Source organism: Sarcophilus harrisii, chromosome 6 (assembly GCF_902635505.1).
Source record: "Sarcophilus harrisii chromosome 6, mSarHar1.11, whole genome shotgun sequence".
Lineage (NCBI taxonomy): Eukaryota > Metazoa > Chordata > Mammalia > Dasyuromorphia > Dasyuridae > Sarcophilus > Sarcophilus harrisii.
Genome location: NC_045431.1, coordinates 210,258,108 through 210,282,224, shown reverse-complemented (window position 1 = coordinate 210,282,224; position 24,117 = coordinate 210,258,108). Strand labels below are relative to the sequence as shown.

Below are 24,117 nucleotides of genomic sequence, written 5' to 3'. Positions count from 1 at the left end.
CATCCTGATCATCCCATCACAACCATATACCACAATTTAGTCAGTCATTCCCCAGTTGATAGGCATTCCCTGAATTCCAATTCTTTGACCTGAAAAAAAGAATTGCTATCAAGATTTTTGTACACATAGATCATTTTCCTTTTTATTAAAAAAAAAATCTCTTTTGGATTCATGCCTATTAGTAGTATTGTTAGTCAAAGGATATGCATATTTTTATAGCCCTTTAAACATAGTTCATGTCTTGATTATTTATCAGTTGGGTGATGGCTCTTATTTTTTTTTAATAAATTTTATTTAGTTCTGTTTATTTTTGAGAAATGAAGTCTTCATCAGAGAAACTTGCTTCAAAGTTCTTTTCATAATTACTATTGCTAACTATATTTTCCCACTGTTTATTCTCTTCTTTCTCTCCTTTTACCCTATCCCTCCTCAAAAGTGCTCTGATTCACCCCTTCCCCTAATATGCCCTCTCTTCTAAAACTATCCCCCATTCTTATATCCCCTTTCCCTCCTACTTTCTTGAAGACTAAGATAGATTTCTGTAACCATATTGACTGTACACGTTATTTCCTCTTTGACTCAATTCTGATTAGAGTAACATTCACTCACTTCCCTCCTATCTCCCTCTTCCCTCTACTATAAAGCCTATTTCTTGTCTGGCAAATAAATGTGATAAAATATGTTTTTGTCTTAAGAAATAATCATTTGGAATACTAGGAGCTGAGCAGTATGCTTCCAGAAAAGACCTGGGAAGACTTAACTAAAATGAGACAAAGTGAAATGAGTACAACCAGGGGAAAACATGGTATATGGTAACAACATTATACAATGATCAATTGTGAATGACTTAGCAATTCTCAGCAATATAATGATCCAAGATAATTCCAAAGCACTCAAGATGAAAAATAGTATCTCCCAGAGAAAGAACTGATGAAATATGAGTACAAATTAAAACATATTATGTTCAACTTTATTTTTATTTTTCTTGGTTTTTTTTTTGGGGGGGGATCTATGTTTTCTTTTACATGAGTAAAATATAAATATGTTTTTCATAACAATACAAATATAATCTATTACAAATTGCTTGTTTTTTCATTGTGACAGAGGGAGTGAGGAAGGGAAAGAATTTAACTCAAAATTTTTCTAAAATAGTATTAAATATTTTTACATGTACTTGGAAAATGAAAGATAAAAAAAACAACTACTAAAAAGAATTAAAAGAAATTCAAGGACATTGAAGAATGGATACACAGAAAAGAAAGCAAAACTAAAAGAACATATATAACGATCCCACTAATGTAAATGAAAACACTATGGAAAGATATTAGAATGCTGGTTGTTAGACTGACCAAACCTGACTCCCGATGACTGATGACAAAACATATTTTCTTCCTTTTAATAGAGAGCTAGTACTCTGTGGTTATAGGATGTTGCATGTTATCATCCTAGGTCTATGTGTTGGTTTGTTTTTCTTTTTGCAGGAGGAAGTTTTATATAGGAATTCAGGGTGAGTTATTGGGAAATAATAGTAATGTGAAGAATTATGTAAAAAACTTTTAAAAGAATATGCTGTTATGAATTAAAATAGAAGCCAAGAGAAAAAAAATTGATCAGGAAGATATGAGCTAAGATAATGAAGTCAAAGCTTGCACAATCCCGGTGACAGAGTAGGTAGAACACTTGAATATGTCAGGAAAAAATTCTGTCTGAAATACTTAACAGATATATGACAAGTCACATAATCTCAGTCTACTTGTTTATTCATCTATAAAATAAAAGCACTTATTTATCAGATTTGTTGTAAGGATAAAATTAAATATTTGCAAACTGTAAAGTGATATATAAATGTTAATTTTTAGTATTATAGCAATTATTCATTTCAAAAATCTCCTTCAAAAAATTCTTTAATTATTTTTTCATGAATTCAAACTGAAAGAATAAAGCTAGTGATTGAATGCTTATCTGTGCCAAATGTCACAAAACTACAGCATCACCCCCATGAAAAGTCTTAAAAGAAAAAAAAAATCTATTCCCCTCTCCCCTCCCTCCACAGCAAAAATATAAACAGTCTACCCCAGGAAATAACCCTCTTAAGAAAAGAAATGGATTGGGGCAGCTAGGTGGTTCAATGAATAGAGCACCAGTCCTGAAGTCAGGAGGACCTGAGTTCAAATTTGACCTTAGACACTTAACACTTCCTAGCTGTATGACCCTGGGCAAGTCACTTAACCCCAATTGCCTCAAGGGAAAATAAAGAGTAGAAATGGATAAATAGTGCCAGAACTTTTTATATGAAATACTGATAATTATATGTTGATGTCATATTCGGAGAAACAAAATGACTGCTCTGGATTATAGTAGGCTGATGGAGAAAAAAATTACATGGAAAAAATCAGATTCTTAGATTTTCCTCTAAAAATTGAGGTTTGGGGAAATTGTACAAAAAAATAGACATGTGTAAGTGTGTGGGACAGTGACCACTAACCTAAAATAATTCAAATTGACATTTTTCAGAGTCAGAGCAGAAAGCACTTTATTCAATTCCTGCAGGAAAAAATTGTCTCCTCCACTAGCATAGTGTAGTGGAGTGAGGCAGAGGATGGGCAACAGAGCAGTTTTTTTATACCTTAAACTTGGGCCCCTGCTGTCCCTAACTGAGAGTCAGATTCACAATTTGCTCCGGGAACCCATTCCACTTCAGAGTACAAGAGCAGGGGGACTATAGATTACAAAGTGGTTTGTGTGAGATTAAGCAAGGGTGAAAAGAAGAGCATTTTCCTGAAGCTGTAGCCCTAAAACATGGCAGTGGTCATTTTTCTGAGAAGGCCTCATGTCCATCCCACTCAGTGGGTAAGAGATTTATGAAAACAAATAAACAAACAAATCAGTGGCTTACATTTACATAGCAATTTGCAAATATCTCAGTGGAACCTCAAAATAATGTTGTGAAGTAGGTTCTATTATTATTCCATTTTACAGATAAAAAAAACTAAGTGAAAGGCTAAGTGACTTGTCAAGACAGCTAATAAATATCTAAGACAGAATTAAAACTTAAATATTCTCGATTCCAAGTTCAGTGCTCAGTTGTACCTGTCGCATGAATGGACAAGAGACCCTGGAACACCCAAGGACATATAATGATCTGGCTGGATTTATTTACTTAGATCCAAATGTATATAACTCAGTTTCAAATCTTCATAAATAATGATACCATTGGGAAAGATTCCAAAATTACCCAATGCATTTATTTCCCTTTAGTCAGTCAGTCCACAAGCATTTATTAAGGACTTACACTGAGTTAAGTGCCAAAAATTTAAATAGAACCTTAGCAAAAACTCACCATGATCCTTAAGGAGAGTTCATTAGCTTGATATTCACAAACACAGCAATGAGATAAAAGCATTACACACCAGTCTGTAGATCAGATTTCATCTTTAAACATTTCTTTGCAATCTAGTCATACTACCATGACATCTTCCCCAGTGCAGTTAAACTCTTAATGATCAATTTACATAATTCACGAGTCTCTGTCCTTGTAAACAATATCTACCAGCTCACCCATGTTTCCCAATATGTTTCCCATGCAGAAAAGGGATTTTTATGGATTAAGAACAAAGCTGTAGAAGCATTTAAGTAAAACATGTGGTCAATTATTTGGAGATTATTCCAATTCAGATTTTTAGGGAAAACCAAATTTTTTTTAGTCTCATCCCAAACCAAAATGGATTTCCGAATTTCCCACAGGGGAAAAGAAGGGATAGTGAAAATTTTTTGTACCTTTGACACTGAGTGCAATGAGACAAAAGAATTAACACCTTAATAGAGAAAAAAAGGCAGTGGAAATTCGTTGGGGAAAATAAGTGGGAGTAGTTGTAAAAGTTGTGACGCCTCATTTGCAGCTCTGATTGCAATTGAAAGAAGAAATATGAAGTGAAATCACACAAATTACAATGGAAATTGCAATCTCCTTTAGAGCATGCTTTTCTATCCCCTAATTTCTTTTAATTGGAACATTTCAAGCAGAAGAGTTGGATTGTTCATGTAGCAAGTCCTTTAAATTAAATTGTTTATTGTTGTAACATTTTTATTATTGATTTGGCTTAGCATTGGTGCTGAAAGTCTTAGAATTAACCACAGTACAGCAGGATGGCTTCTGTTGTATTTGGAAGCAACTAAGGCATTTGGTTAGATTGTTAAAGGCTTCCTAGGTAAGAAAATGAAATTTGAATGTTATTTGCCACTCAAAGAACATCATTATAGAATGAAACAAATAAAGGAATTCTGAACAATTTTACTTCATTAGGAAGCCTCTTATGCATTAAACCAATAAGCACTATAATCCTCATTGCAATTTTCCTTGGCCTACTACTCATTTATGATACTAGTTCTTTGGAAATAAATGTTCCCATGAAATAATTTTGCCTACTGTTAAGTTCCCAAAAGCAGGAAATGTTTCAGTATTATTCTTGTATCCCTCTCATTAAACACAATGCCTGGCACATACTAATTTATCAATAAATATTTGTTGATTAAATGATTGATTAATGATGACTAAAGAAGTGCTTTCTATGTGTCAAGCATGAAGTTTACCTTCTAATGGATAATAAATTGGAAGACTATTGACTGTATTATCTGTTTTTCAAAATCCCAGCCAATTTTCTCCTATCTATTTGCTTGTTTGCTTCTACATATTGTGTCCTTTATCTGTTTCACTAACCAAACTTTCTATTTCTTAATCAGCGCCAAGTTATTTTGATGATGACTGCTTTGTAGCAGAGTTAAAGATCCAGTATTGCGAGATATACATACTTTTCTACTTTTAAAAAACTTATTTCCCATGATAGATAGCTGTGACTTTTGTTCCTCCATATGAATTATGTGATTTTTTTCTAGTTCTATAAAATAATCTTTTGATAAATTGATTGATAACAACACTGAATAAGTAACTAGTATTGACACTGGTTTGTCCTACCCATGAAAAATTAATAGTTCTCAGATTATTTAGTTCTATATTTGTGTAAACTGTGTTTTGTAATTATGATCATCTAGATCCTGTACATATCTTAGCAACTATTTTATATTTCCTGTAGTTGTTTTATATTTTCCATATTTTTTTATTTTCTGTAGTTTTTTAAGTGGAATTTTTCTCTCTATTTCAATTTCATTTTGTTGGTAGTATATAGCAATGCTGATGATTTGTATAGGTTTATTTTATATTTTCAACTTTGTTGAAATTGTTAATTATTTCAATTGGTTCAATTTTAGTTGGCTCCCTATGAATCTCAAAGTAAACCATCATGTCAACTGAAAAAATAAATAATTTTCTTTCCTACTTCCTGCGTTTATTCCTTCAATTTTTTTTCTTTTATATTGCTATAATTAGTTTTTCTGGTACTATATCAAATAATAATGGTGCTCGGTTCATAATCTATGTCCCACTTTCGAACTATAAATACACCTCAAGATTCTGACCTGTGCCACCTTCTGTTTTCTCTTTTTATATCCACTCTTTTGAAAATCTCATCCATATGGGTGACTATGAGAGTTCCATATCCAATTTCTAGTGTCTCTTTCAAACTCTAGTCTTGCGTCACTAATTGCCTGTGTTGTATACTTTGAACTGGATATCCAATAAACATCTCAAACTCAACATATTACAAATAGAAGTCACTCCCCTTTCCCCAAGAATCCCATTTCTTTTCTAACTTCTCTGTTTCATTAAGGATATCACCTTTCTTTTTTCTAGCTGCAAAAATTCACAACTTTGGAGTTCTTCATTTATTACTCTCCCTCACCACCCTCATCCATTCATTTACCAACTTGTATTTATTCTATTTCTAGATCATCACTAATATTGATTCCTTTCTATCAATTCACGTGGCCACCACCTTAATTCAGACGTTGATCACCTCTCAACTGGATTTCTTCAAAAGTCTCCTCATTGTTCTCTTCGTCTTGAGTTTTTCCTCTCTTTAATCTATTCTCCCTTTTTCCATAAATATAGGTTGCCCCACATCAATACCCTGCTCAAAAAGCTCCTAATGATTCCCTATTGCTTCTAAGACCATAAACATTCCTCTGATTGGAATCTAAATTTCTTCATAATCTGACAATAGTCTATTTTTCCAGATTTATTATTACGCATCATCAAGATGTTTATCAGATATCCAGTTTAAAATGTCCAATAGTAATTAGTGATGGCAAGACTACATTAACTAGATTTATTATTGTACTTTATTTCCTTCCAAACAGGCCAATTTGCTATCTCCTGCACACCACATTCCATCTACCATGTCCAGGGGTTGCATAGATTGTTCATAGCCCCAAAATGCATTGTCTCCTTCTTACCCTCCTTGAAGTTTTTTTTTAATTCCCTTAGTTATTTAGTTGCTAAAATTACAATATAAATATTTTAGATTTACTAAAATTAGTATATACTGATTTTGCCAATACATTGTAAAACTCTTTGAAATAAGGGACTATTTGATCTTCATTCCTGAATCTGCAGATCCTGCAAAGTGCTTGGCACACAGTAAGTGTTATTAATGACTAGATTTATGATATCATCTGTGTAAATGAAGTTCCAGGAAGGAAAGTCCCTTCACCAATGCAGATCAGCCACTATTCAGTAACTTATAGTTTTAGAGCTTCCTGGAACCTTGAGAGGTTCAGTTATTTGCCCAGGTAACACAATCAGATGACCAAGATAGAACTTGAGTCCAAGACTTCCTGATTCTAAAATCAGGTCTCTATCCAATACAGGTATCTAAGCACATGAGATAAGCACTGAATAAGTGCTTATTGATAAAGTGATTTAGTTAATCTTGTTGAATCAGTTTCTTCATCTATTAAAGGGAAACAATAATATGAAAAAAGCTCTAATAACTGAAAGCTCTATATAATGCATTAACAAGTTGACAAAGTTTGTGAAATAATATAGAAATTTCTGATACCTTTTTCAAGTTTTTCATTTTTCTTTCACAATATTTTAATATATTTCACTGCACTGGTGTAGTCAAAGATTTTGAAATGAGAGATTGGAAAATATTTATTCAAAGAGAAAACATTGTCTTTTTGAATCCAACAAGTCAAAGTTTCATGTCAAAAAGTTCTTGGTACAAGGAGACTGTCTTTCAAAGATGCTCAGTAAAAGAATTGTGGGAGCTTTTGACCTTAATAGAACAAGTCCCAAAGCAGTTACATACATCCTTTTCCTCCTTCCTGCCCAGCAAGTTTACAATCCAGAGTCAAACAGAGTACAGATGTCTACAGATGAAAAGAAAACACATTAAATTCTCCTTTGCAAGCCAGAGAAGATCTGAGCCATTCCAAATGGGAAGGTCAATTTCACAGCTGAAGTAGAAGAGAAAGGTAAAATTTTGGAACAATTAAAACACTCTCCACTGACACTCAATGACACTAAAAGGCCAAATTATCCCGATATTTGTGAGGGTGAAAGTAAGACTTTTAAAATATATATATTTAAGCTGTCACCCAGAATGAAGAATTTCTAATTGGATCCCTAATTATTCAGAGCCATCACCAACAGCCAGAATGTAGGGAAATAAAATTTTATATTGCAGATGATGAAATGTACCATCCACCTTCTGTCAGAAAATGGTGATGAGTTCAAGGTTCAGAATAAAACATACATTTTCAGACAAGGCAAATATGGGAATTTGTTTTGATAGACTAGGCATATTTGTTACAAGTGTTTCAAATTTTTTTCCAGTGGAGTCCTTTGGAATTAAAAGAGAAATAGTAATAGGATATCTCTCCTCCCACATAAAAGAAGGAAAAGATCATTGAAAAAATGTTTTATATATAAAAGAGAACAGAAGGATGTCCAGAAGGAAACATAGACAAGCAGGACAGCTTTAAAAGGTCATGTTGAATTTATTATACCTAAAAAGAGAAACAAGCTATACATAATAGAAACCCACAGATTCGTATGTAATCCTATTTTTCTGTCCTACTTTGCATATTAACATGTTTATTTTATTTATTTAATAAGTCCAAAATAAAACTAAATTAAAAACTATGGAATGACTTCCCTAGAAGCTTCCAAAAACTCTTTTCATTGAGTAATATGAAAATGAAATGACATATTGGTCTACCAGCTGCTTTGTGATGGAAAATCTGCTCTCTAGCTTTTACTGTAGGACATCACCTGTTATTCCCAAATCTCTAGCTGCTCTTATGCTCTTGAGTCTCCATGTCTTCAGAAATCGTGGCAAATGAGACTTTTCTGATTGCTATAATTATAATTAAAGTGTTTTCAAACCACATTCATAACATAACTATATATTACTAAAAAGAAAACATTGGAACCCAGTTCACAAAAGTTAACACTAACCATCATCGTCCTTAAGTCATAGAATCAGATTAAAAGAGAACTCATGAAGCATTTTTATACTGAACAGAAATCCTTTCAACAATGATCTCAACATTTACATCTAATTTCTGCTTATAGACCTCCAGTGAAAATCTCAAGAAAAAAGTCTGAGTTTTAAAGCCTTTCCTTATATCTCCAGTGCTTGGCACATAGTAGACGAATTGATTTGGGTACTCCTTGAATTAGGTTATTCTTATTGGGGATGTCCCTCGGTGTTATCAGGCTTTTAAACTTGTTGTTTTATTTTATTTTATTCTGTATTTTATTGAGCTGAAATCTCCCTAAATCAGACTTCAATTCATTCTTCATAATTTGACCTCTAGGATCAAGGAAAATGGATGCCTTAGTCTTTAGTCTTTGTCTTACCTTTATTTTTATCTTTCCTTTACAGTCTTTATTATTCCTTAAAAAAAACTCTTCTTTGACCAATGAGACTTTCATTTAAAATTCTAACCCAAAGTTTTCATATATAGGACCAAAAGAGGCAAAATATTTTCAAAATCCAAAATGGATTCCACGGCATAAATTTTTTAGAAAAGAGCAATATGACAATTCACACAATCTTGAATCTGACAATTCTTTTTGAGTCATCTATCTGAAATTCATAGCTGAATATGAATCCCTTCCACGGCATTTCTAAGAATGAGACATCCACTTTTCCCATCCAATTTCTATCTGAAGATTGATGGTAATTCAAGAATGTCCAAAGCAACCAATTAATTCAAGTTCAACTTGCCATCCCTATCTGTGTCTATGTTTTGTCTTCTTCTAGTAAATTTTAAGTTCTTTGAAGACTAGAACTATAATTATATTTGTGTTCCCCCTCTGTATGTGGTACAATGCATAGTAGGTATTTAAAATATATTTGTTTAGTTGAGTAGAATTAAAAGGAAGAGATTAATTCAAAAGTTCCTATATGTTTCCTATATGTCCTGAACTCCTTGGGTAATCTGGTGAAGTCTATGATCCTCTCCTTAGAATAATGTCTTTAAAGGTGCAAAATAACACACTTAGAAATTATGACTTATCCAAAAAAATTCATTACTATAAAACTTAGAATTTACCTTCATACTGTTCAAAAACCACATTCACATTTGTCCCAACATCTGCTTAACAATCTTGCCAGTCTTGGAGTGACTCATCCATGTGGTCTGAAATATAGACTATTGTTGATGTTATATTGTGCATGGTATAGTGAAAAGTGTGCTAGGTTTAGTAATCCACAAGGTCCCACTTCAGATATTTTCTCTGAAACATTAACACATCCTTTGTGTGTTTGAAAAGTTCTTTCATTTCTCTGAACTCAGTTTCCTCATCTACAAAATGGAGATCCATAAAATCTTCTGTACTTAGTGTACTTGGCTTTCAGAGTCATTGTGAAAATTGAATGAGATAGTTTAGAAAAGTTTAGAGAAGATATTTTGCAAACATGAAAGTGATATGAAAACACGAGTTATTATTTACTATAAATTTTCTGTAGAATAAAATTTGATGTTCTTTCATAAGATTTTACTAGTACTACTGGTAGGTTTTTTTTTTTTTTTTTTTTTTGCCTTTTCATCATTTAATAATGTAGATCATTATTTCACCATCAAATATCATTTTCCATTAGAGTTAATTTAAGATAGGGGAAAGAAACAAATAATCCCCATATAGACCACATAATGTAATAGAATATATCCATTATAACTTTTTTTGAATGGAAAATGGGTACTGTGGGGGAACTGGCCTTCAAATTAAAGAGGGATAGCAATTTTCCAAATAAATCCTCAATGCCCCTCATTGTGGGGGCTCCTGATTACAAAGTTAACTTTTTGCAACTGGACTGATAATTCTTTACACTCACAAAATTAGTCCCTCAAAGTTGGAAAGGACTACTTGAACTTCCAAGAGAACACATCTAGAAAATGAAATCCCACTTCCTTCTGAGGCAACATATTCCTTTCAGGTAGTTCTAATTTTAGGAAGTCTTTTCATTGTTATTGTTATTTTACATTCATTTCTCTTTCTCAGCTGTGTCTGACTCTTCACGATTCACATTTGATGTTTTATTGGCAAAGATATTAGAGAGGTTTGACATTTCCTTTACTAATTCATTTTACAGATGAGGAAACTGAGGCAAACAGAATCATATAGCTACTAAGTGTCTGAGGCTGAATTTGAACTCAGTTGTGTATAGGCCATGTACTTGAATCACATTGTTGTTGTTGAGTAATCTGTGGAGTCATTTGGAATTTTCTTGGCAGAGATTCTGGAGTAGTTGGCCATTTTCCTTCTCCAGCTCATTTTACATGAGGCAAACAGGATTAAGTGACTTGTTCAGAGTCACACAGCTAGTAAGTATCTGAGGTCAAATTTGAACTCATGACGAGTTCCTGACTCCAAGTCTGATGCTCTGTGCACTAGGGCACCCCCTAGCCACTATTTCACCTGGATAAGGCATTTAACTTCTCTAATACTCTGTTTCCTCTTCTTTAAACCGGGGATAATAGTCACATGACTAGCCTCATAGGATTATCCTAAGGGCAGCTCTTTGTAAAAGTTATACTGTCCTATCTATGCTTGTTATCATTATTTCTCCTCCATGACTGCCCTTCCCTGTCCATTATCCCCTCAAACTCATACCATGCTCATTCTCACCTCCCCACCTTTGTCTACACAACTGAAAAGAACACTAGATTTTTGAGTGCTAGACATTTGCTAAGCACTGGGGATACAAAAAGAGGCAACAACCCAGGTGTTCTTGACTCCAGGCTCAAATGAGCCCTTCACTAAGCCATCTAGCTGCCCCCCCCCCCCCATCTTTCCATACATGATTATTATGACTTCTATGTGCAAAACAATAAGTTAGGCACGGAGGCTCCAAATATGGAAACAATTGTCCCTTCCCTCAATTGTCCCCTTCCTGGTAGGGAGTCTTAACATGGAGGTAATATGACACAGTAAAAACCATTCTGGCTCAAGTGCCAGAGAATCAGGCTCTGAATGCTGGGTGCTTATTGTCTGTGTGCCCTGAGTAAGTCATTTAATTACTTTTACCTCCATTTCTTCAACTGTGAATGAAGGATGTGAACTATATATTTTCTAAAGTCCCTTCCTACTTTGGATGGATTATACCATGTATAGAGATGAGTAAGAACAAAATATATATTTTAAAACAAACACAATGTAAATTTAGTAAAGAGAGATTGTCATGACTAGGGTGTGTGGATCAGGAAATGAGACACTGAATTGAACATTGAAGGAAGCGGATTCTAAGACCCCAAATCGCACCTAAATTTGCCCCTCTATGACTTCTAACCATCACTGCTACCCATGTCCTATGAAAGTCCAAGTCTAATCTCTTCCAAATGGCAACCATTCAGTTAATTAAAGGCAGCCCTCATGTCCTTGAGACTTCTCCATGCTCAACCTCCCTGTTCCTTTAAGCACTCCTCATTTGGCATCATTTTATTCCCTTGCCCATCCTGGTTACCTTTCCCTCTATGAGTTCCAGTTTGTTGATGCCATAATTAAAATGTGGCACCTAGAAGCAAACAACATACTCCAGATATGGTCTCACTAAGACAGAATCCTGCACTCCATTTTCTTTAATATTCCCTGTATTCTAGACATTCCTCTAGAAAGAGCTTCCATTTTATACTCTGTCCTTCAGTCACCCGACCACCTCTAAAGCTTTCATCCCTAAACATTGTCCTAATAGAAAAAATATCATTTCCATCACTTAGCTAAAAGAATTGATTGTTCAATGGCGTCCTTTCCTTCCATTCTCTCCTAAAGTGAACTTTGTGTTGAGAAGTAGCTATTAATTCTCATCAGATCCCAGAAAAAAAAATGAGTTAGCTCTTATTCCATGTTTTCAAACACTGGTATCTATTATTTTCATGAAGTTTATAGCAGAGTTCTCTGGAGACCTCATTCCTAGATTTGATTTGTGTCTGAGTGAAAACTGTTGGCCATTTGGCAGCAGGGTTAACAGGTGACCAGGGAGTCATTTGTACTGTTTGATACTCATGCCCTCAGCTTGCTTACACAATGGCAAGTTTGACCTAATAGCAGCTAATGAAGCTGGTTCCTCTTTTTCAGCAGACACAATATCTAGAGAGCTATGTATGATTTATTCAGTGCAGAATAACACCAAGGAAAAATATTGACCAGAGGTTAGAGCTATAATAAGGCAGATTTCTGCCCAATGTTTTCAGAATAACTCTCATCAGGAGAGCCAGCCACCAAGAGAATAGTCTGATTTACAAATTAGGAACTGGAAGAGTTGGATGATCATTCTTAGAAGAGATTCTGCAGAAAAAAATTCCTAAACTTACTAGAATTTCACCCTGAATGACCTCTAAAGTCAGAATACAATCACAGAATATTTGAGCTGGAAGGGACCTAGACCAATGCTAGCACATGGAAGGCACATAATAAATGTATGTTGATAATTTATTGATTAATTACTATAGCAATTAATACTGTCATAGCCTGAGATTACATGATTTTTTTTTGGCTTCCATATCATATCACTGTTTGGTTTTCACACTAAAATCTACAGTTCTGTATTTTACATAAGCTGTACTTCTTATTCAGTTTAAATTCTTCTCTTTGACTATGATTCTAAGAGATATGTGTTTCGATTCCAATTCTCCCTTGGAAAGTCCCCCTAAAGGAGTGCAGTGGTGATGAGATAAATAATTATAAATCAAATTTACATAGTCAATATGCTTTATTAAGCACTTGACTCTGTGCTAGAGGTTTGAGATACAAAAACAAAATAGTCCCTGCCTTCAAGCAGCATACATTTTACTAGCAACAACATATAAGAAGAAAAGTAAATATAAAATGAATGCAACACAAATACAAAATAATTTCTCTTATGGGAGAAGGCACTTAAAAGGAAATGCTCCATAAGAATATTGTCATATTCATCCAAAAAGAGATTGCTATGAAAGGGAAAATATATAGACATAGAAATAAAAAATAATAATAGCTTTCACATCGTACATTACACACTGCAAAGCACTTTTATGTATTTTAACTCATTTGATTATCATAACAACCCTGGGAGGTAGGTACTATTGTTATTTTCCCCATTTTATAGATGAAGAGACTGAAGTTGAGACAGATTAAGTAGTACAGAATCATGGCTAATAAGTGTTCAAATTTGGATTTGAACTCCTCTTCTTGATGCTTGGTCCAGTGTTTTATCTATTATGCCACCAAGTTACTTCATAAAATATGTATATTGATATGTATCTATATAGCGTAATGCATATATATGTATATATAATACATGTATAATATATATGTATAATGTGTTTAGTGAATATTTGTATATATGCATATGTATATCTAGTTGTTATCTGTCATTCTTTTTTTTAACTAAAATATTTATTTTAAAATAAGTAAATATCTATATGGGTTGCTGAAATCCACAGACAAAATATATTTGGATTTCATCAAAGCATCATCCTTCATTCTTTTCCCCCCTAAATGATAGCTTTTTACTTTCAAAATATATGCAAAGATAGTTTTCAATATTCACCCTTGCAAAACCTTGTTTCCCAAATTTTTTTTCTCCTTCCCTTCCCCTATCCCTCCCCTAGACAGCAAACAATCCAATATAGGTTAAACATACAATTCTTCCATATATATTTCCACAATTATCATGCTGCACAAGAAAAATCAGATCAAAAAGGGAAAAAAAATGAGAAACAAAAAAAATCAAGCAAATAGCAATAAAAAGGTAAAAATACTATGTTATGATCCACATTCAGTCCCCACAGTCCTCTATCTGGATGCAGATGGCTCTCTCCATCACAAGTCTTTGGAACTGGCCTAAATCACCTCATTATTGAAAAGAACCATGTCCAGAATTGATCAACATATTTTCTTGTTGTTGCCATGTATAATGATCTCCTAGTTCTGATTATTTCACTTAGCATCAGTTCATATAAGTCTCTCCAAGCCTCTCTGTATTCATCCCACTGGTCATTTGTTACAGAACAATAATATTCCATCACATTCATAGACCACAATTTATTCACCTATTCCTCAAGTGATGGGAATAAACTCAGTTTCCAGCTCCTCGCCACTTGCTGCTACAAACATTTTTGCATGTGTGGTTCCTTTTCCCCCGCCTTTGTGATATTTTTGGGATATAGGCCAGTCATCCTTCATTCTTGAAGAGAACCAAAATGGCATCATTGTGTTAAGGTACAATGTGTCAAACTGTGGGTGATCAGACCTGTACAAGCTCAAAGGTTCTAGCATAGGATGGGCACACCATCCATGTATATATAAATGTATATATCCACATATATATGCATACAAACATGTATACATATATATTTGTGTGTGGATATACACCCACACAAATAACACCACTTTTAAGTCATCTTCAGATTTTATGTAAGCAAAGTCTGGGGGGGAAATGAGACGTAGCAATAGCATATGTTCCCTTCTGATTCCAACATATTGTGGTCCTCAGAAAACATTAAATATTAATTCCTCTTCATCTTCATCAACAAATACTTATTCAGTTTTTTCCCATGCATGTGGAGAGCATTACACAGCATTAAGTTCTGTGAATGATTTACTCCTTATAGAGAAAACATGGTCTCTGCCCTCAGGAAGTTTCCTTTTTAGATGAAAGGAAAACAGGGTAGATAAATCTGCATGGCATTAATAAGAGCACAAGATAAATAACATACATGTGGGTACATATGCCCTTTATGTTTAGTCAGTTTGAGTACTGGCATGGAAGCCAGCAGAGGTGGGTCCAAATTTAAGCCCTGATGTTTAGTGGGTACATCCTTGAACCTTCTTTATTTGTCTCAAGCACATCACAAGGACCTCTCTGTGATGGATGGAGATAATTTCTGATTTGCTCGAGGGAGTTCCCACACTGGGAGCTTCCCATGTTAACAAAAACATGAATCCTTCAAGTTGTCACACTATGAAGTATTTTCCTCACCACAAGACTGTAAAGTGAGTGGGAAGAAATGTAATTCATAAGGAAAACAGAAGCTTAGAGAGATGAAAGTCAGATGATATCAGAATCAGGATTTGAAATCTGAGTCCTTTGGAGAGGATATATAGAAAGTGCAAACTTCTAGTATAAAAAAAAAATCTAAGGAGATAACAGGGTGCTGTCTATCCCTGGAAGCAAACCATACATTATGTATTTGGGGGGGGAGGAATATGGAATTTTCTGATTTCTCTTGATATTAAGTGGCAAATTTGGACCCCAGGGAAAAAAGCACAAGCTATGTTGACATTCTAATTTAAAGGAAATAAAATATGGTTTGTAGCCTGAGCAAGGGAGAAACATGGGGTATAGAGGTTAAAGCTTGGAAGTAGGAGGGAGAATACCCCTGTTCAACTGGTTTACTAACTGGGTGAGCTTAGGGAAGACAATAAAATTCTCTGAATAGCAGTTTCCTCAACTTTGAAATGAACATGAAGACAATGCTTGTTGCTACCTCTGTGTGCTTAGGCAAATCCCTTAATAATATTGGTTCTCTTTTTCTTCATCTATAAAATGAGGAGGTCTGATAGTGTCTGGGACATAGTAGGTGCTTAATAAATGTTACAGGGCAGCTAGAAGGCACAGTGAATAGAATGCCAGGCTTAGAGTCAAGAAGACTCAAGATACTACAAATTCCAAAATATCTCATCCCTGCCAGAGTGTTTCAAACTGAAAAGTCCCCAAAGGGGTGATCAGGAGCATAATGGGTTCAGGAAGCAGAGTGAAAGCTCCTATAGGGGCAGAGGTTATTTTCTGGTAGTAGTTTTTCTTTGTGTTCTCCTTGTCTGGCACATAGATGCTTCATAGTGAAGTAATCAATTAAATAAATAGTTGAAATTCAGAATCCAAGTATTCATAGTCAGAGTCACAGACTTATCCCTAAAAGAAATATCAGAAATCATATCATATGTCACCATATGAAAATAAGATAGGAACAACATTTTAATCTGGTTTAGACTGTACTCAAGAGTGTCGTAGACCTCATGAGAGTACCCAATTTCATGTTTCTCACCTCTGCTCTTGAGTATTTAAGTTCCAAACTTTAAGTCATATGATATTATAAAGTGGGGCAAATGGGATTTTAATTTCTAAGTATATGGGGAGAAAGGAAAAGGAAGATCAAAAGCAAAGGTGCTTCTAAGGTTTTTGAGTGAAAATGAATGTTGGTGCTATTGAGAGAAAAAGAGAAGGAAGGATGGAGAGATGGTTGTTGGGGAGAAGGTGTTAAATTAAAATAATCTACCAGTTGATTTAATGATTGACCTGACATGAATTTGTGACCAGGAGCAATTTTGATTTTGAAAAATTAATATTTTTAAAGTACAGGTCCAAATTATTGCCTGAAATGGGTCATCATAAAAATAGCTGAGAGGCAACAACTGCTGGCAAGGCTCCAGATGAATCTGGCTAATACATATGTTAAAAAGCACGCAAGATGTGTCTTACTTCCAACTAATGAGATTTTGAATCCGCCCTGATTGGCCCCTGTTTACATAGGGAAATTAAAAAATTGATTGGTTGCTTCCTCCTCGGCATGTGTCCACCTTGATTGGCCAACCACTGGTGGCTAGGCAACCAGGCGGAGAATCTTTGGAACAAGTAGCAGACTTCATCACAGCAGGGGCCATGAGGCTTGAAGCTCTGGGATCAATTAAAATGCCAGGCTTTTCCAGGCTGGTTTCCAGCGCATCTGTGCATGATTCCACATAAATTTAGGGAATTAAAGATCAGACAAAGGTAAACATTTCCTTGCTTTGCTTAGCATTGATTTAGAACGAGAGGATGAAATATGACAAGACCATTTGGGTCCGTAGCAAGGTTTACACCTTCAGTTTATTTTTTTACACTGGATTTCTTTATTATTTTAGGTATGTTGTAATTGGAGGCTGCTTAAATCATCTGTGTTCCTCACTCCTTTTTTTTTTTAAAGTGAAACAAAGACAGTATCTATTCCTATTTTAATGGGAAATCCAGTTAGGACATAGCTCATTCTTTACCATAAACAATTGAAAGGAGAAATTATTTTATTTATGTTTCTAATGTTCTAGCTTCCAGCCTGTTTGGTTTAGTCCCTTGTGCTCAAACAAATTCATCTGAGCCCCCTCGGAAAATGGGCGATTATTTTCTATATGTGAGGCAAGTCGAAGAATGACCTTTGGGGTGCTTCTCATTTTCTCTTCGTTGAGGAAACAATAGCTCAAGCTATTCCCCCAGCAGAGAGGATGCTGTATTCACTGCCCATATATGAAAGAGAAATGCCAGACCCCTTTGAACCTGAGGAGTTAGAGAGTAGACATATCTCTGAGATAGCTGCATAATCAAGCAATAAACAGAGGGAGAAAGCCAGAAAGATCCAGAGGGACAAAAACAGGGCAGACTGTGTGAAAGAGCATAATATTATTTTCAACCCCAAAGAACAAAATCCATTCATGTCATATCCAATTTGTGAGTCTGTACATTTATATGGAAATAAAAGTTTGGGGATGCAAGCAAAAAAAAAAAAAAAAAGAAAGAGAGCAAAAGTCTCACATCTGGTGCCCAGCATTCAAAGGGAAGGAAGACTGAGGCAACTAGCTATAATTTTGGGCAAGTCCTATAACTTCTCTGAAATTATCTCAGTTATCTCACCTGCAAAATAGAAAAGTGTCAATAGTGGGATGAGAGCAATGGTGTCAAACTCAAATAGAAATGGGGCCCCTAACCATTATTTAAGGACCCCAAAGCTGCATTGACTTAAAAAACCATATATTACTGTTGTTTATGGTCTGTGGTCTTTTTACTTATTTTGTTAACTATTGATGGAAAGCATTTTAATATAGTAGAGGCCCTATGTTTGACACCTCTGGCTTAGAGAGGTTCTCCAGTTTTAAAATTTTATGATTCTATGAATTAGATGCGTAATTAAAATAATAATGGCCTTTTTAACATAGCTCTTTATAGATATCATGTTGTACTGAGTACTACAATCTCACTCTCTCAGAACAAGACCAGAGACATCTCCCCTCAGGCTTCGAAAGGTACTACTAACTATTAGTTCAAACCTTGATTCCAGGGGTTAGTTACCAGTGATTACCATCAGTTAGTTATATTTAACCAATGGATATCAATTAGCACTTATGTTATATATATATATATATATTATTTTTAATTTATAAAATAAAACAAATATTTCCATAACATAATAGTTTACAAAGGGCTATTTATTTCAAAAATGACAAGAAAAGAAGTACAAACATCCCCTCACAACCCTTTGGGGAGGCATTCTTTCCTATAACACCTCACTTTCTAGGGAGAGTAGATTCAGATTAAACACAATTTCCACGAAGATAGATATCAATTATTTATTAAGCACTTATTATATGCCAGACACTGTCCTAAGTTCTGGGGATACAGATATAAGTAAAAAGAAAAGTATTCCCTGCCCTCAAGGAGCTTACATTCTAATAGGGGAAGACAATACATAAAAAAAAAAAAACTAAGGAAAAAAATGATGGAGTAAAAGGAATGAGGAGTTCATAGAGTCAGAAGCACAAACAAGAGGGCAATAAAGAATAACTTGCCTATTGATTTAAGAAAAACCTAAAAAGACTTACATGAACTGATGCAAGTGAAGTGAGCAGAATTACAATACTATAACAGCAATATTGTACAATAATCAGTTGTGTATGACTTAACTATTTTAAGCAATACAATGATCCAAGACAATTTCAAAGAAGTTGTGTTTAAAAAAATGCTATCCATATCCAGGGAAAGAACTAGTGCAGTCTGAATACATATTGAAGCATACTATTTTTTACTTTTTTCATGATTTTTTTCTTTTGGTATATATTTTCTCTCATAACATGACTAATATGGAAATGTGTTTTATATAATTGCACATATATAATCTGTATCAAATTGCTTACTGTCTTGGGGAAGGGGAGGACAAGGGAAAGAAAAAAAATCTGAATTTATTTTTTAAATAAATAATAAATGTAATGTAATTACAATTACATTAAATAAATGAATAAATAAATTATTATTTAAATAATATTGTTAAATAAAATATTAACAAAAGAATACCCCTCCTGAACCCATTCCCTAAATAGATTCCCTAAGAAGAATTCATCAACAGGAGAAGGAGATTGATATAATGGAGGAATATTCTAGAGTGAGAAGGCAACTGAAGCATAGTGGCCAAATCTTTAGAACCAAAAGCTCACATGGAAAGGAATAAATAGCATGGCTATACTGGATCCATCCCCCAAAATGTATCTAGATAATATTGGCACTTCAACTGTGTGGATGATGTGCATTGAAGAAGGGAAAGGCTTGAGAAAGAAAGAGAGACAGAGACGGAAAGAAATACAGAGACAGAGAGAGATACAGAGAAACAGAAAGAGAGAGACAGAGAGACTGAGACAGATATATATATATATATATATATATATAGAGAGAGAGAGAGAGAGAGAGAGAGAGAGAGAGAGAGAGAGAGAGAGACAGAGAGAAGACAGAGACAGAGAGAGAAAAATAGACAGAAAAAGAGAGACAGAGAGGAATACAGAGAACGAGACAGAGACAAAGACAGAGAGACAGAAAGAGAGAGAGAGAGAGAGAGAGAGAGAAACTAATCGGGATTCTATTGCAATAGTTCAGGCAAGAGGGGATCAATGCCTGAACTAAAATGGAAGCCTTGTAATTGAATAAAAGGGAGCAAATTTTATAGAAGTGGAATTAAATGGATATTTCACGTTAAAGGGTTTTTTTTTTTTTAAATGAAGTTGAGAAAACATGGCATTTAATACCACAACTGAATAGTAGTCGGTATATATATATTTTTCTACCCACCTGAAGCACTTTTTTTCCTCAGGGCTGAATAATTTTAAAACTTTGAAGGGACTTATCTCAGATCTGCAGGTGGCTAACTCTCAAGACCTTTCAAAACTCATAAGGTCATAGCCACCAGTCTTCTCCACCTGAAACCACAAAACAAATGTTGAGGTAGAGAACCAAGGTTCTATAGCAATGATTCAAGACTTCTCCCTTTGTATCATTGTCCCAAATCAGAATGCCTCCAATCTTGAAGCAATAAATTTTCTTTGATCCTTTTCCATTAAGACAGAAAGAATGAGGTCAGCTACTGTCTTTTAAATGAATTCCCCAATTCCAGCTTCTCCACCATACTAATTGAAGAGGCTTCTTTTCTATTCACCATATAGTTAGAAGGCTAGAGTAAAATGTCTATGCTTGTACCAGTGGCCACATGGAAATTGCCACTGGACCTATTCACTTACTAGGGACTCTCAGAGGGAGTCATCCCCTTGTTACAAATGGATAGAAAGTCAGCCCCAGAATCTGGAAGACTTGGACAACACATATTGACTTTGTAATCTTGGACAAGTCAATCCCCTCTCCCTCCCAACAGCTCTCTAAGTCTATAAATTATAGAACAGTTATTGCTCTGTGTTAGTAGCAGGAGATTTTTCACCAGGAATTCCTATTCTAACTGCAAGCCCAGACAGACAAACGTCGCATTTTCCATACATGATATCATTTGAGGCACATAGCATAAGGACTTCCATTATTATTACTCTCATAGTACAGAAGAATAAATAGGCTCAGATTGGTTAACTGGCTTGTCTGTAGCTATAACAGACTGTTTATTAAGGTAGGTAAATGTCTAAGGCAGGATTCAAATCTAGAGGTCATCCAATTCCCAGTCCACCTTAATTATGATTATGCCATGTTTCTACAATTTCATCAAAAAAAAAAAAAAAGCCTTTCACTTGAAATATCCACTTAATACCCACCTCTACCAAATCCACCCCTTTCTCTTCAATCACAGAACTGCCACTTTATTTCAGTCTTGATCCCCTTTTGCCTGGACTATCACAGTAGGATCCCAATTGGTTTCTCTCTCTCTTTTGAGTCTCCCTTTTTCAATACTCATCTGCATGGTTACCAATGATATTCTTATAGCACAGAATCAACTATGTTGCTCCTCTGCTCAATAAGCTCGAGTAAGTTCCCTGTTGCCTCTGGAATCCAATAGAAACTCTTCTGTCTGGCCACAAAAGCTCTTCGCAACTGGCTTCCAATTCACTTTTACAGCTCTGCTCACATTATTCTCTTTCACTGCCCATTTGGTCTGCTTCCTGTTCTTCATTTATAACCTTCTATTCCTCCATCTTGGTGCCTTTTCCCTGTATGTCCCCTTTTCCTCATATGCCCTCTCCTTGCTTCTCACTCTTCGATTGCTTTTGTTCTCTCAAAGACCAGTTCAAATGAAAGTTCTTTTTCTGAAGCCTTTCTGAACTCCTAGCTGCTCCCCACTCAATTACTTTGAATTTATATTGGGTGTGCTTAACAGATGAAAACATTGTCTCTTTATATATAATGCAACAATTTGGAATATTCATTGTATCCTTATATCTCCAGTGGCTACTATATAGTTGTTATTCATCTTTTGTTTTCAAAGAGATATCACAATGTTAGGGACAGGGTTTGGTGGATTTGCTTATTGTTGATCAATAAACACTTAATAAATGCTAACTGGTAATGCCTTTGATGGAGAGAAATCCAAATTATCTGGACAAGGAGGAGTCTCATTTCTCAATTTTATGTCATGTGTGTAGACACCGATGCAGGATAAACATGATTCTAAAATATCTGTTTCCACTAGGACAAACAGAAATGACAAAAACTTTAGTTTATCATTTCAAGCTATTTTTTTCCCCTAGCAAAGACTATAAAGGAAGAAGTTTCCTATTCAGACAAGGCGTGTGAGACAGTGAAGAGCTAGGCGTTACAGCCAGGTGGTCTCTGCCTCTAGACACCACCAGAATAATTCAATACAGACATTGCCAAGGAACACAATGAATTTTTTTAATAAAAAAGAAAGTGGAAGCATAAAACCCAGGCATCTTGTGGAGGTGAATTTTAATCTTCCATCACACTCAGTGCATATAATTAATGCTACTTATATACATCTGGCATATTTATGACTAGTGTTTCTTTCATATTCATTCTTCCTTTCCCCTACATATGAGCAGTGTTCAGAGACCTAGAAACAACTGGCTTTATTCCAATGCTGACCAAGTTGCTGGAGAAATTTAAAAAAAAATAAAAAGAAGAAGAAAGATTTGTTTTTAGCTTCAGAAAGTCACTCTGTCCTCAGGGTGGATTCTGCAATCAAAATAGTGGTGGTGCAGCACAACAGAAATCCAAGTGGCTTTAGAGGTAGAGAACCTGGCTTCAGATGCTCTCTCAGACACTTGAGACCTCTGTAACCTTGAGTAATCCCCTATATAAATGTTAGCTCTTATTAAAATTTTACAGCTGTCAAAACTAAGGGTCAATTAGGTTATATGACTTGACCTGATTAGGATTACATCAATTCTGGGTGCCTCTGTCTGACTTTGGTTAGTGAGGTGATAGATAGATATAGATAGATAGATGGATAGATAGATAGATACATAGATAGATGGATAGATGATAGATATAGAGTGTTGTATGTATCTAGAATATGTATGTATACATACTGTATATATGTGTATGTATATATAATATGGTTGATCAATAATATGATTGATTATATATATACATATGTGTGTATATATATATATATATATATATATATATATATATATATATATTGGTAAGAGCACTTAAGTGACACAGTAGAGTGCCAAGTTTGGATTCAAATATAGCTTTACTAGCTGCAGGACATTGGGCAAGTTACTTCACCCTGTTTGCCTCAGTTTCCTCATCTATAAAATGAGCTAGAGAAGGAAATGGAAAATCACTCCAGTATTTTTGCCAAACCTTTTCTCTTGCTTAAATGGGATCACAAAGAGTCAGACATGACTGAAGTGACTAAACAACAACAACAACATATGTGCTAATAATAGATTAAGCCACTTAAAGACAGTCAACAAGCATTTATTAAATACTAGCTATGAACCAAACACTGTGCCAAGGCTGAGAATACAAAGAAAGGCAAAAGAGATTCTCTAAAAGTAGATAATTAAGTAGTATTTGTAGTTCTGTTCAGAGAAAAGTTAGAAACTCACTTGAAATGTGCTAATTCTCTCTCAGTAGTTCCCATGAGTGAGCCCTCAGCATACCACAGAGCGTGGAAGAGTCTGCCACAGCAGACAGCTCCAAGGTTTAGCCAAGGAAGCTACCAAAAAATAGAATAAAGACCTAGTAATCTATCTTCAAAGGTATAGGAAGAAAAGAGGGTTTTCTTTTTCAATGATTTGTAGGGAAGGATGGGAAATCTGCCAGTGCTGAAGTAATGCTAATATGTGCACAGAGTAAAATTCAGTCACTGTCTAAGACACTTTATAGAAGAAGAGATAGACAGCTAAATGGATCAATAACTAGAGTACTGGGCCTTGGGTCAGGAAGATTTGAGTACAAATTCAGCCTCAGACCCCTACTAGCAAATCACTTAAACTAATTTGTCTCAATTTTCTCACATATAAAATGAGCTGGAGAATGAAATGGCAAATCACTTCAGTATCTTTACCAAGAAAACTCCAAATATTATCAAAGAGAGTCAGAATAACAATAACAAGAGGTGGAAAAAAATTGAAAAAAAAAAAAAACTCCATCCTACAGGCTGTCATGTATAAAGAAGTGTTCTTTAAAAGAATAAAGTCACCAGAATTCTTAAATTCAGAAGACTGGGCTTCTATCAGATGGGAAGGAATCA

The 24,117-nt window shown here is 34.8% G+C and overlaps 1 long non-coding RNA gene across 3 annotated transcripts in view; it reads left to right on the top strand.

The window, feature by feature from the left end:
* Nucleotides 1-17,022: 17,022 nt before the first annotated feature.
* LOC116419869 overlaps nucleotides 17,023-24,117 on the top strand; it is a 32,835-nt gene continuing 25,740 nt past the window's right edge. For all 3 annotated transcript variants that reach the window (XR_004230196.1, XR_004230197.1, XR_004230195.1), the window contains exon 1: nucleotides 17,023-17,156. This is a non-coding gene — a long non-coding RNA (uncharacterized LOC116419869). The remainder of the gene's footprint in view (nucleotides 17,157-24,117) is intronic.